We start from the raw sequence: 8,896 nt of genomic DNA, 5'->3' as shown, positions 1-8,896 counted from the left end.
AAAAACATAGAACATCTGCACCACGAAGTACTATGCAGCCCTAAGAAGGAAGGAGATCCTGTCACTGGAGACAGCGTGCTAAGTAAAAATAAGCCAGGCACAGAAGGACAGACACCACACTGTCCACTCGGATGTGGAATCAAAACACATCAAAGTCCCAGAACAGTGAGTGGTAGTTCCCAGCACCTGGGGTGGGAAGGTCACACCGTTTCATTTAATTGGGAAGAATAAATTCTGGTGACTACAGTTAATAATAATACATTGTGTATTTCAAAATTGCCACAAGAGCGGATTTTACCTCAGGAAATATGTGAGGAGATGGATCTGTTAACCAGCCTGACTTGAGCATCCCACCATGGACACACGTGTTGAAAAATAACATTGTGTCTCGTAAATACAGGCGATCATTTGCCAACTAAGAATAAGATGATTTTACTGGTTAAGGGGTCGGTTCTGTGAGCTGCCGGGATGGAGCCCAGGGCCAGCGCACCTTGCACCTACCAGACAGGTGCTCTGTGCTGAGCCGCATCCCAGCTCAAAGATGTGAGTGCCGTGTAGATTTCAGCACCGTCTTTAAACTTAGAAAATAAATACTGAGAGCTGAAGCAAAATAAAACAGGTATGAAAAAATAGACGCTGCTCAATTCCACTAAGTGGAGTCCAGTTCACAGAAACCGAAACCGCGGTGGCTGCCAGGGATTGTGGAGACTAGAGAAGGGGCAGTGGGGGTCTGGGGGTTTTGCAGATGATTGGGTAATTGTTTTGTGGTTTTTGTCTTTTTTTTTCCTGGTGCTGGGGATTGAACCCAGGGGTGCTCTACCACTGATCTGCATATGTCCCCAACCCTTTTTTTTTTTTAATGGCTATTCCTTTTTTTAAAATATTTTTTTAGATGTTGATGGACCTTTTATTTTTATTCATTCTTATTATTTATATGTGGTGCTGAGAATCGAACCCAGGGCCTCACACATGCTAGGCAAGTGCTCTACCACTGAGCCACAACCCCAGCCCCACCCCAGCCCTTTTTATTTTGAGACAGGGTCTTGCTGAGTTGCTGAGGTTGATCTCAAACTTGTGATCCTTCTGCCTCAACCTCCTGAGTAGCTGGGATTACAGACATGCACCACCATGCCCAGCTCTGGGGATGGACCTTAATGGACGTAGAGCTTCAGTTTTGTAAGATGATATATTCATTATTATACATAACCTTACTTTTGTATGTTATATATTTATCTCCAAGTCTTAACTCCCTGTTACCTGTGAATGTGACCTGATTTGGAAATAGGGTCTTTGTAGATGTATTTAAGAATCAGGATCATTCTACATTGAGATCATCCTAGATTGAGGGTGGACCCTAAATCCAATGGCAGGCGTCCGTACAGACCCAGGAGAAAGAGGGGCTGGAGAGTGGCTCAGCAATGGAGAGATTGCATGAGAAGCCCTGGGCCCCATCCCAGGACTGCAACAACAACAACAACAACAAAAAAAAAACCAGAATCTTGATACAGAAATGGCAGAGGGGGCCCCCACATGAAGACAGGGGGACGGTGTTTCCTCCAGCCAAGGAGCACCAACAGCTACCAGCAGCCACCAGAAGCTGCGGGCACCTGGAACAGACCCTCCCTCCGAGCCTCTGAAGGAATCAACTCCTCCATTTTGGACTTTGGCCTCCAGAACTGTAAGGGAATGAGTTTCTTGTTTATGTTGAAAACTTCATTAGTTAATATGTAAGTGCTGTGACTACATAAAATTGTAAGTAAATACTGGCCAGGTGCGGTGGCACACACCTGTGATCCAGCAGCTCGGGAAGCTGAGGCAGGAGGATCGTGAGTTCAAATCCAGCCTCCGCAAAAAGCGAGGCACTAAGCAACTCAGTGAAACCCTGTCTCTAAATAAAACACTGGGGATGTGGCTCAGTGGGCAAGTGCCCCTGAGTTCAATCCCTGACACCAAAACTAAATAAATAAATAAAAGTAAATATTGCCTTTTGGTTGGAGATTTCTTGTGCACCTTCTCGAGTTCTCTAGGCCCCACCGCTGACTCTGGGGACGGCTGCACCAGGCCACTGCGTCAGACTTCCATCAGCTCCACACAGCTGCGGTCTATGTACTGTGCCCTGCGCGGCCACCAGAGGCTGAGCAGGAACGTCCACCCATGGGGACAGGAAGCCTGGAACGAGCTTCAGTCTGAGCTCCCTTGACCAGGCTTTCCCTGTGATTCCCAACAGATGGCACACCCAGTCACCTTGATGGTGGCTGTCCCCTGGCAGGCTCTCCCTTCTTCCCTGCCTCACACCACCCATTGTTCAGCTGACACTCCTAAAGGAATCCTGTGGCTCAGGCTCAAAAGAGCCTGGGGAGCCCAGGCCAAATTTTGGGTGAGGACCATGGTGAAGACCAACCTGCCGAGTGGAGGGCAGTGGGAAGGGCTCAGACGGGTTTCCAGACAAGCTCCGGCATCTGGAGTTTCGGGGTCCTTCAGAGAAACAGACCAGCAGGAGACGCTGACCATCCAGCGCCACTGCACAAGAGGGTGCCTTCTGAGAAACGCATCCCTAGGGAATTTCACCCCGAGAACGTCACAAACCTGGGTGGTCCGGTCAGCTCACACCAGACCTGCTCACAGACCACTGTAATCCAGTTGTGGACAGTCCCAGTAGCCTGTGTCACACCAGCAGGTAGGTGGCCTCCCTGACAGCCACGCATGTGGTGCTGTCCACTGGGCAATGGGAGCAGCTGGGCTCCCTCCATCCACCTCCAAGGGTCTCCCGGAGCCCCCAGGCTTTCTTCACCCCCTTCCCCTAGGGCTCTGGGCTCCCCCTTGGCCCCTTCTCCACGCCCTCCCTTCAGGCCCCCCAGCCTCTCACAGCCTGTGTGGGGCCAGCCCCTTGTCCTTCCCAGAACCCACTCCCGCCCTCCCGTGCTGGGGGAGCCTGCGTCTGCACCCTGCACAAGCAGCTCCTTCCCCTGAATACACACCGTAACCCTGGCCAGCTGGGAAAACCCTCTGGGCCACTCCCAGGTCAGTTAAACCAGAGCCCTGAGTTGGCCTGGAAGCTCCCAGGTGAGTCCAAGTTACAGCAAGGGAGAGAACCTGAGTCCCCAAGCAAGGAGGAGACCCGTGCCCAGGCTTCCCAGCCCCAGCCTGACGCTCTGGAGGCACCAGCTGGTGGCCTGGTGATGATGGGTTCACCCACCACCTCCCTGCCAGGCCACTTTGGACACTCCATCCCACAGCCCTGGGGTCTCCTGAGCCCTCAAGGAAGGTCCTGCGGAGCGCCTCAGGCCCATCAGTGAACCAATGCATGGCTCCGTGACTCCAGAGGCCAGGGCATCGACCAGCTGTGTGGCCTCTCTGGGGTCTGTCCTCATGGCCTTCTTGCTGTCTGGGGAGCCCATCCTCTCTAGATGCCTGGACCCACCTCTTATTGTCATCAGCACCCCTCCTCTCCGAGACCCAGAAATAGACTGGCACTTGTATCAAAGTCAGTGGCTCCCTCCTCCTGCCAACACCCCCATCCACCCAGGGTCCCTGGCCCTGCAAAGGTGGAGAAGCCTGTACCCCTGAGCAGTCTTGTGCCGATTTCCCACATGCTGGCTCTGCCATCCCGGCACCTCCCAGGGCCTCTGGAAAGCATGTCCTGGGCCACCTTCCTCCTGGGAGAGGATACCCGCAGGCCCATCCTCCGTGGGGCCTCTTGTGGCTACCTGGCCCTGGCTCCCACCTGGACAGCTGCTAGTCTCAGGCTCCGGGCTCCCTCTCAGGGGCTTCTCCTGACTTCCCTCCCTGCTGCCTGCACATCCCCTGCCTGGGAAGGGTGTTGGGAGGCTCTGCCTGCCTCTGGACGAGGACCTGCCTGAGGAGCAGCCTCCCTCAGAGGTTGGAGGGCCAGGCTGCTGGCACCGCAGGCTGTGGCCCACTCCACCAGAGCACCAGTCTGCTCTCTGTGAGAGCTCAGAGTCAGCCTCGTGTCCCCTGCTTCTGGAAACTTCACGATGCTGCACCCGAGTTGGGTCTTCATCCCTGGCAGATTGTCTGCTTCGTGATGCCTCACCCTCCATGATGCCACACCCCCCATGATGCCACACTCTCCGTGGATGCCACACCCTCCGTGGATGTACACCCTCTGTGATGCCATACCTCCATGATGCTATACCCTCCATGGATGCCACACCCTCCATGGATGTCACACTCTCCAGTGGATGCCACACCCTCCATGGATGCCACACTCTCCGTGGATGCACACCCTCTGTGTTGCCATACCCTCCATGATGCTATACCCTCCATGGATGCTACACCCTCCGTGGATGCCACATACTCCATGGATGCCACACACTCCGTGGATGCCACACACTCCCTTCTTGCTGAAACTTGTTTTTCATTACTGAGGATTGAACCCAAGGGCACTTTGCCTCTGAGCTACATCCCCAGCCCCATTTCTTTCTTTCTTTTTTATTTTATTTTATTTTTTGAGACAGGGTCTCGCTAAGTTGCCTGGAACTTGCGATCCTTCTGCTTCAGTGGCTGAATTCTCCCAGTGGCTGGGATTAGGCTTAGCCACCACCCAGCTCTTGTTGGAACTCTCACTGGTCTAACTGACCAGATGAATGGACTGTGGTCTGATGATGTTTTCTCTCCAATTTTTTATTTCACTGTTTCTACTTCAAAAGGCACTTTTTAATTTATTTCCAAGAGCACTTTCTTATTCTCTGTTCCTTTGCACAACTTCCTGTTCTGAAGCCACGGAGGTGATGTTCCTCTCTCGTCTCCCCCAGGGCATCGGCAGACCACCATGCACAGACCACCGCCTCCTCCGCCCCTTCCTGGCAGGCACAGAGCCTCCTTCCCATGGGATGTTTTGCTCCTCAAGAGCCTGGTGATCCTGAGGCCCAAGCATCTTCGTGAGAGGCTCCAAGTGCTGATGGGAAGCAATGTGTGTGGGCAGCTGAGCATCGCACTGACCACCGGTGGCCCTGTAATGAGCCACTGGGTGTGAAGGCTGTGGCAGGGTTCTTGGGAGGCCAGCATCCCCCAGGCTCCCACCTGGGAGGTACACCTGGACAGCAGCCTTGTGGAGATGGAGCAGGACCAATACTGAAGTCACCTTTTGCTTGTGGCCTCTTTCCAAATCTCCCTCCACAGTGGCCCACTCTGCACCAGGCTGTGCCTGGGCCGCCTAAGCCCAGAGCCTCCAGGCCCTGACGCCCAAGAGCAGACTTTGGGCCTCCCGCTCAGGGTCTGGGCCTAGCAGAGCTTTTCTGGGATCCTAGGGATTTTACACCCGGGGTGCTTAGGATCCAGCTCTCCCTGGTCTGAGCAGTCAGTGCCACCTGACCATCTGCTTTCCAGCTGAGAAGGAGAAGAGATGCCCACAGGTGAAAGATGTCTGCAGTGTCCCTTTGTGGTCCTTCCAGTGGACACTGGGAGGGGCATGTGTTCCCCACACCATGTGGAAGTCACCCCCTCAATTTGGGGGTCAGTCCTAGGAGCATTTTTAGAGGGAAACCCCAGCCCTTGCCTTTGTAAGGTACAGTAGCCCTCACAACTGGGCCTGCCACAGGCACAAGCTATGGCCGGGAGGGGGGCTCCTGCAATACCAGGGCTTGCTACCTGCTTGTCACCTGAGAAGGAGAAACTAGGCACACCTGGGCACACCCAGGGTCTCACATGTGCTAGACTGGGGATAGGGGCCACTATCCAAGGGCAGCCCACCCATCCCCACCTTGGGGAGAATCCCAACCCAGTGTTGGAGATAGCTAAATGAGCGAGTCATCAAAAATCAAAGCCAGGACCAGGCCAGTTTGCACGCCTGTAATCCCAGTGGCTCAGGAGGCTGAGGCAGGAGGATCATGAGTTCAAAGTCACCCTCAGCAAAAGGCGAGGCGCTAAGCAACTCAGTGAGACCCTGGCTCTAAATAAAATACAAAATAGGGCTGGGGATGTGGCTCAGGGGTCCAGTGCCCCTGACTTTCACTCCCCAGAACCCCCCCAAAAAAAGGAACTTCTCATAAACTTCTGACTTCCAGCTTATTTTTAAAATATTTTTAGTTGTAGATGGACACAATACATTTATTTATTCATCTTTTTTTAAATTTATTTTTTAGTTGTAATTGGACAGAGTACCTTTACTTCACTTATTTATTTTTATGTGCTGCTGAGAATCGAACCCAGGATCTCGCACGTGCGAGGTGAGCACTCTACTGATGAGCCAAAACCCCAGACCAAATCTTTTTTTCTTTTTTAATGTGGTGCTGATTGAACCCAGTGCCTCGCACATGCTCACCACTAAGCCCCAGCCCCAGCCCACTTCCAGCTTCTCTTAAAATCCAGCTCTGCTGGGCACAGTGTTACACACCTGCAATCCCAGCAGCTCAGGAGGCTGAGGCAGGAGGATCGTGAGTTCAGAGCCAGCCTCAGCAACGGCAACGCACTGAGCAACTCAGTGAGACCCTATCTCTAAATAAAATACAAAATAGGGCTGGGGATGTGGCTCAGGGGTTGAGTGCTCTTTGCTCCTGTGTTCAATACCCGGTACCAACAAAATAAAACCCAGCTTTGCCCAATTCCCACCAGGGAGTGCTGCCCAGGCCGTGAACTGAGTGTTCTTGATAAGCAGCTTAATTCTCTGTCTGTGTTTTAATCTGTAAAATTAAAAATTCACTTTAATTTCTTAAAGTGGCCTGAGGTGACAACTTCTCCCCACGCTCACGGATCCTGCTCTGCAAACCTGGCAGCTGTTTTCTCTGCCATCCTCTAGGGGATTGCTGATACCTGGGCCAAGAGAATCAGGACTGCATTGGAGCGACCCCAGGCCCTTCCTGCTCCCTGCTCATGCAGGTGACAGTGCAGGGCGGCTTTCTCAGCAGGCCTGGCCCAGCGATGGAAGCTGGGTGGGGGCAGAGTATGACATGGCAGACTGGCACAGTAAGTACACAAGGAGGGTCCTGGGGAGGGTCAAGGGCAGAAGGGAGGCCAGGTCAGAGTCTCAGCTGTGACACAAGCCAAGGTGGGACTTGGGCCAGGTGCCTGCCCACAGGTCTGTGCCATGTGACTCTGGATATATGTTATAAGTGGGGACTACAGGATTTCTTGGCTGCAGTGTAGAAGGCAGGTGTGGAGACCTGTCAGGACCCTGTGGTCCACAGCTCCCCGTACCCCAGCCACAGGCCAATGGGGAGCCAGCAGCCTGCATCCATGGGGGCAGCTGCTCACAGGAGAAGCCCCCAAAGTGAGAGCCCCTGGTCAGGGTGGCCCAAGAAGATGTAGACATGGGGCAGTGAAGCAAGGTGACCAGGGAGGTCCACGTACTGCCGGCTCTCTCCTAGAGGATGGCTCACTGCTTACAGGCTTAACCTCCTGGAGGTCCCTGGCCACTTTGCCACAGCCATCTGGGTAGACGCCTGCTGGGCCAAACGGCAACAGACCAGCAGTGGGGGACGAGAGCGCGAACACCCTCAAGGAGGGCCGCACCAAGGAGCAGAGTGGAGGTCAGGACCAGGAGCGGCAGTGGGGCTAGAGCAGGCATGGGGGCCGGGCGCTGGGGAGGGGGCCGGGCGCTGGGGAGAGCAGCAGTCAGCAGGCGGGGAGCAGGAGCCAAGGGGAGTGGGAGGCCTGAAGCAAGAGAGGGGCCTCGGCCAGGTGTGCAGTTAGCTGAGGGAACCACGTATTCAGCACCCAGGCCCACCTGGCCTCTCTCTCTTTGTCTTTTTTTTTTTGGGTGAGGGGTGCCAGGGATTGAACTCGGGCACTTGACCACTGAGCCACATCCCAGCCCTATTTGGTATTTTATTGAGAGACAGGGTCTCACTGAGTTGCTCAGCGCCTCACTTTTGCTGAGGCAGGTTTTGAACTCGCGATCCTCCTGTCTCAGCCTCCCAAGCTGCTGGGATGACAGGCGTGCACCACCTCACCTGGCTGTCTTTCATTTCTGCAGTGCTGGGGATTGAAACCAGGGCCTTCCGATGCTAGGCAAATGCTCGGCTGAGTTTCACTCCCAGCCCCCAGGCTCAATCCTCTCCAACCTGACTAGAGCCAAACAACTCTGGAACCAGACCAAAAGACAGAGCACTGTGACGTCACTCAATGCAGGGGAGGGAAAGTATCGCTGCCTTCACCCAAGGGTCAAAGCTCTCAGAGCTTCCAAGAAACAGGTCACCACAGGTGCCAGTCAGGGAAGGCTTCCAGGGAGCTGCAGGAGCCCGGCACACATCAGCCAGGGAGAGGGAGGGACTGACTCTCCAGGTAGGACCATGGGCCAAGGAGGGTGAGGAGTGGACAAGCCAGTGAGAGGGACGGCCCAGCTCTGCAGGGGGAGCCGAGCTAAGGTGGACGCACAGCCTCTCCTCAGGCCTGGAGCGCAAAGTCACTGCACACTCAGGAGGAAAGAGGGACATCTGGTGACTCCCTCTCATAACTTAAGGTGGCTGGATGAATGGTCCCCTCACCAAAGATGACCTGCTGCTCCCTGCAGAGCACCCTACAGTCACCCGAACCCACAGCTGAGTACTGGGCCCAGGTTCAGGGTTATGAGTGATCATCCCCAAACCCAATGGCATGAAAAGTCCACTCATCCAGCTCAAGGCCCTGGGGCCAGGAGTCCTGGGCAGGGTGAGCCCAGCTCCTGTCCTCTACTCCCTGGGCCTTCAGATGCTGGCTGCTGGCTGTGAGCCTCAGTGCTTCCCCAAACAGTGTCTCTGAGCGGGCGTGCTGGGCTTCCCCATGGCATGGTGCTGGGTTCCCAGGGAGTGTCCCCAGGAGGAAGCCCTGCCACCCTGTTCCCTGCTCAGAAGGCCTTTTCCCCTTTCCAGGGAGCAGCGCCCTGGCCTCCTTCCACCATCACTGCTGGTGGCTTCTTCCCTTCGAGTGACGACGGCTCTCAAGTGGATGCTGTGTGTGC

The sequence above is a fragment of the Marmota marmota genome, unplaced genomic scaffold (assembly GCF_001458135.2).
Source record: "Marmota marmota marmota unplaced genomic scaffold, marMar, whole genome shotgun sequence".
Taxonomy (NCBI): domain Eukaryota; kingdom Metazoa; phylum Chordata; class Mammalia; order Rodentia; family Sciuridae; genus Marmota; species Marmota marmota.
This window is presented reverse-complemented; position numbering follows the sequence as displayed.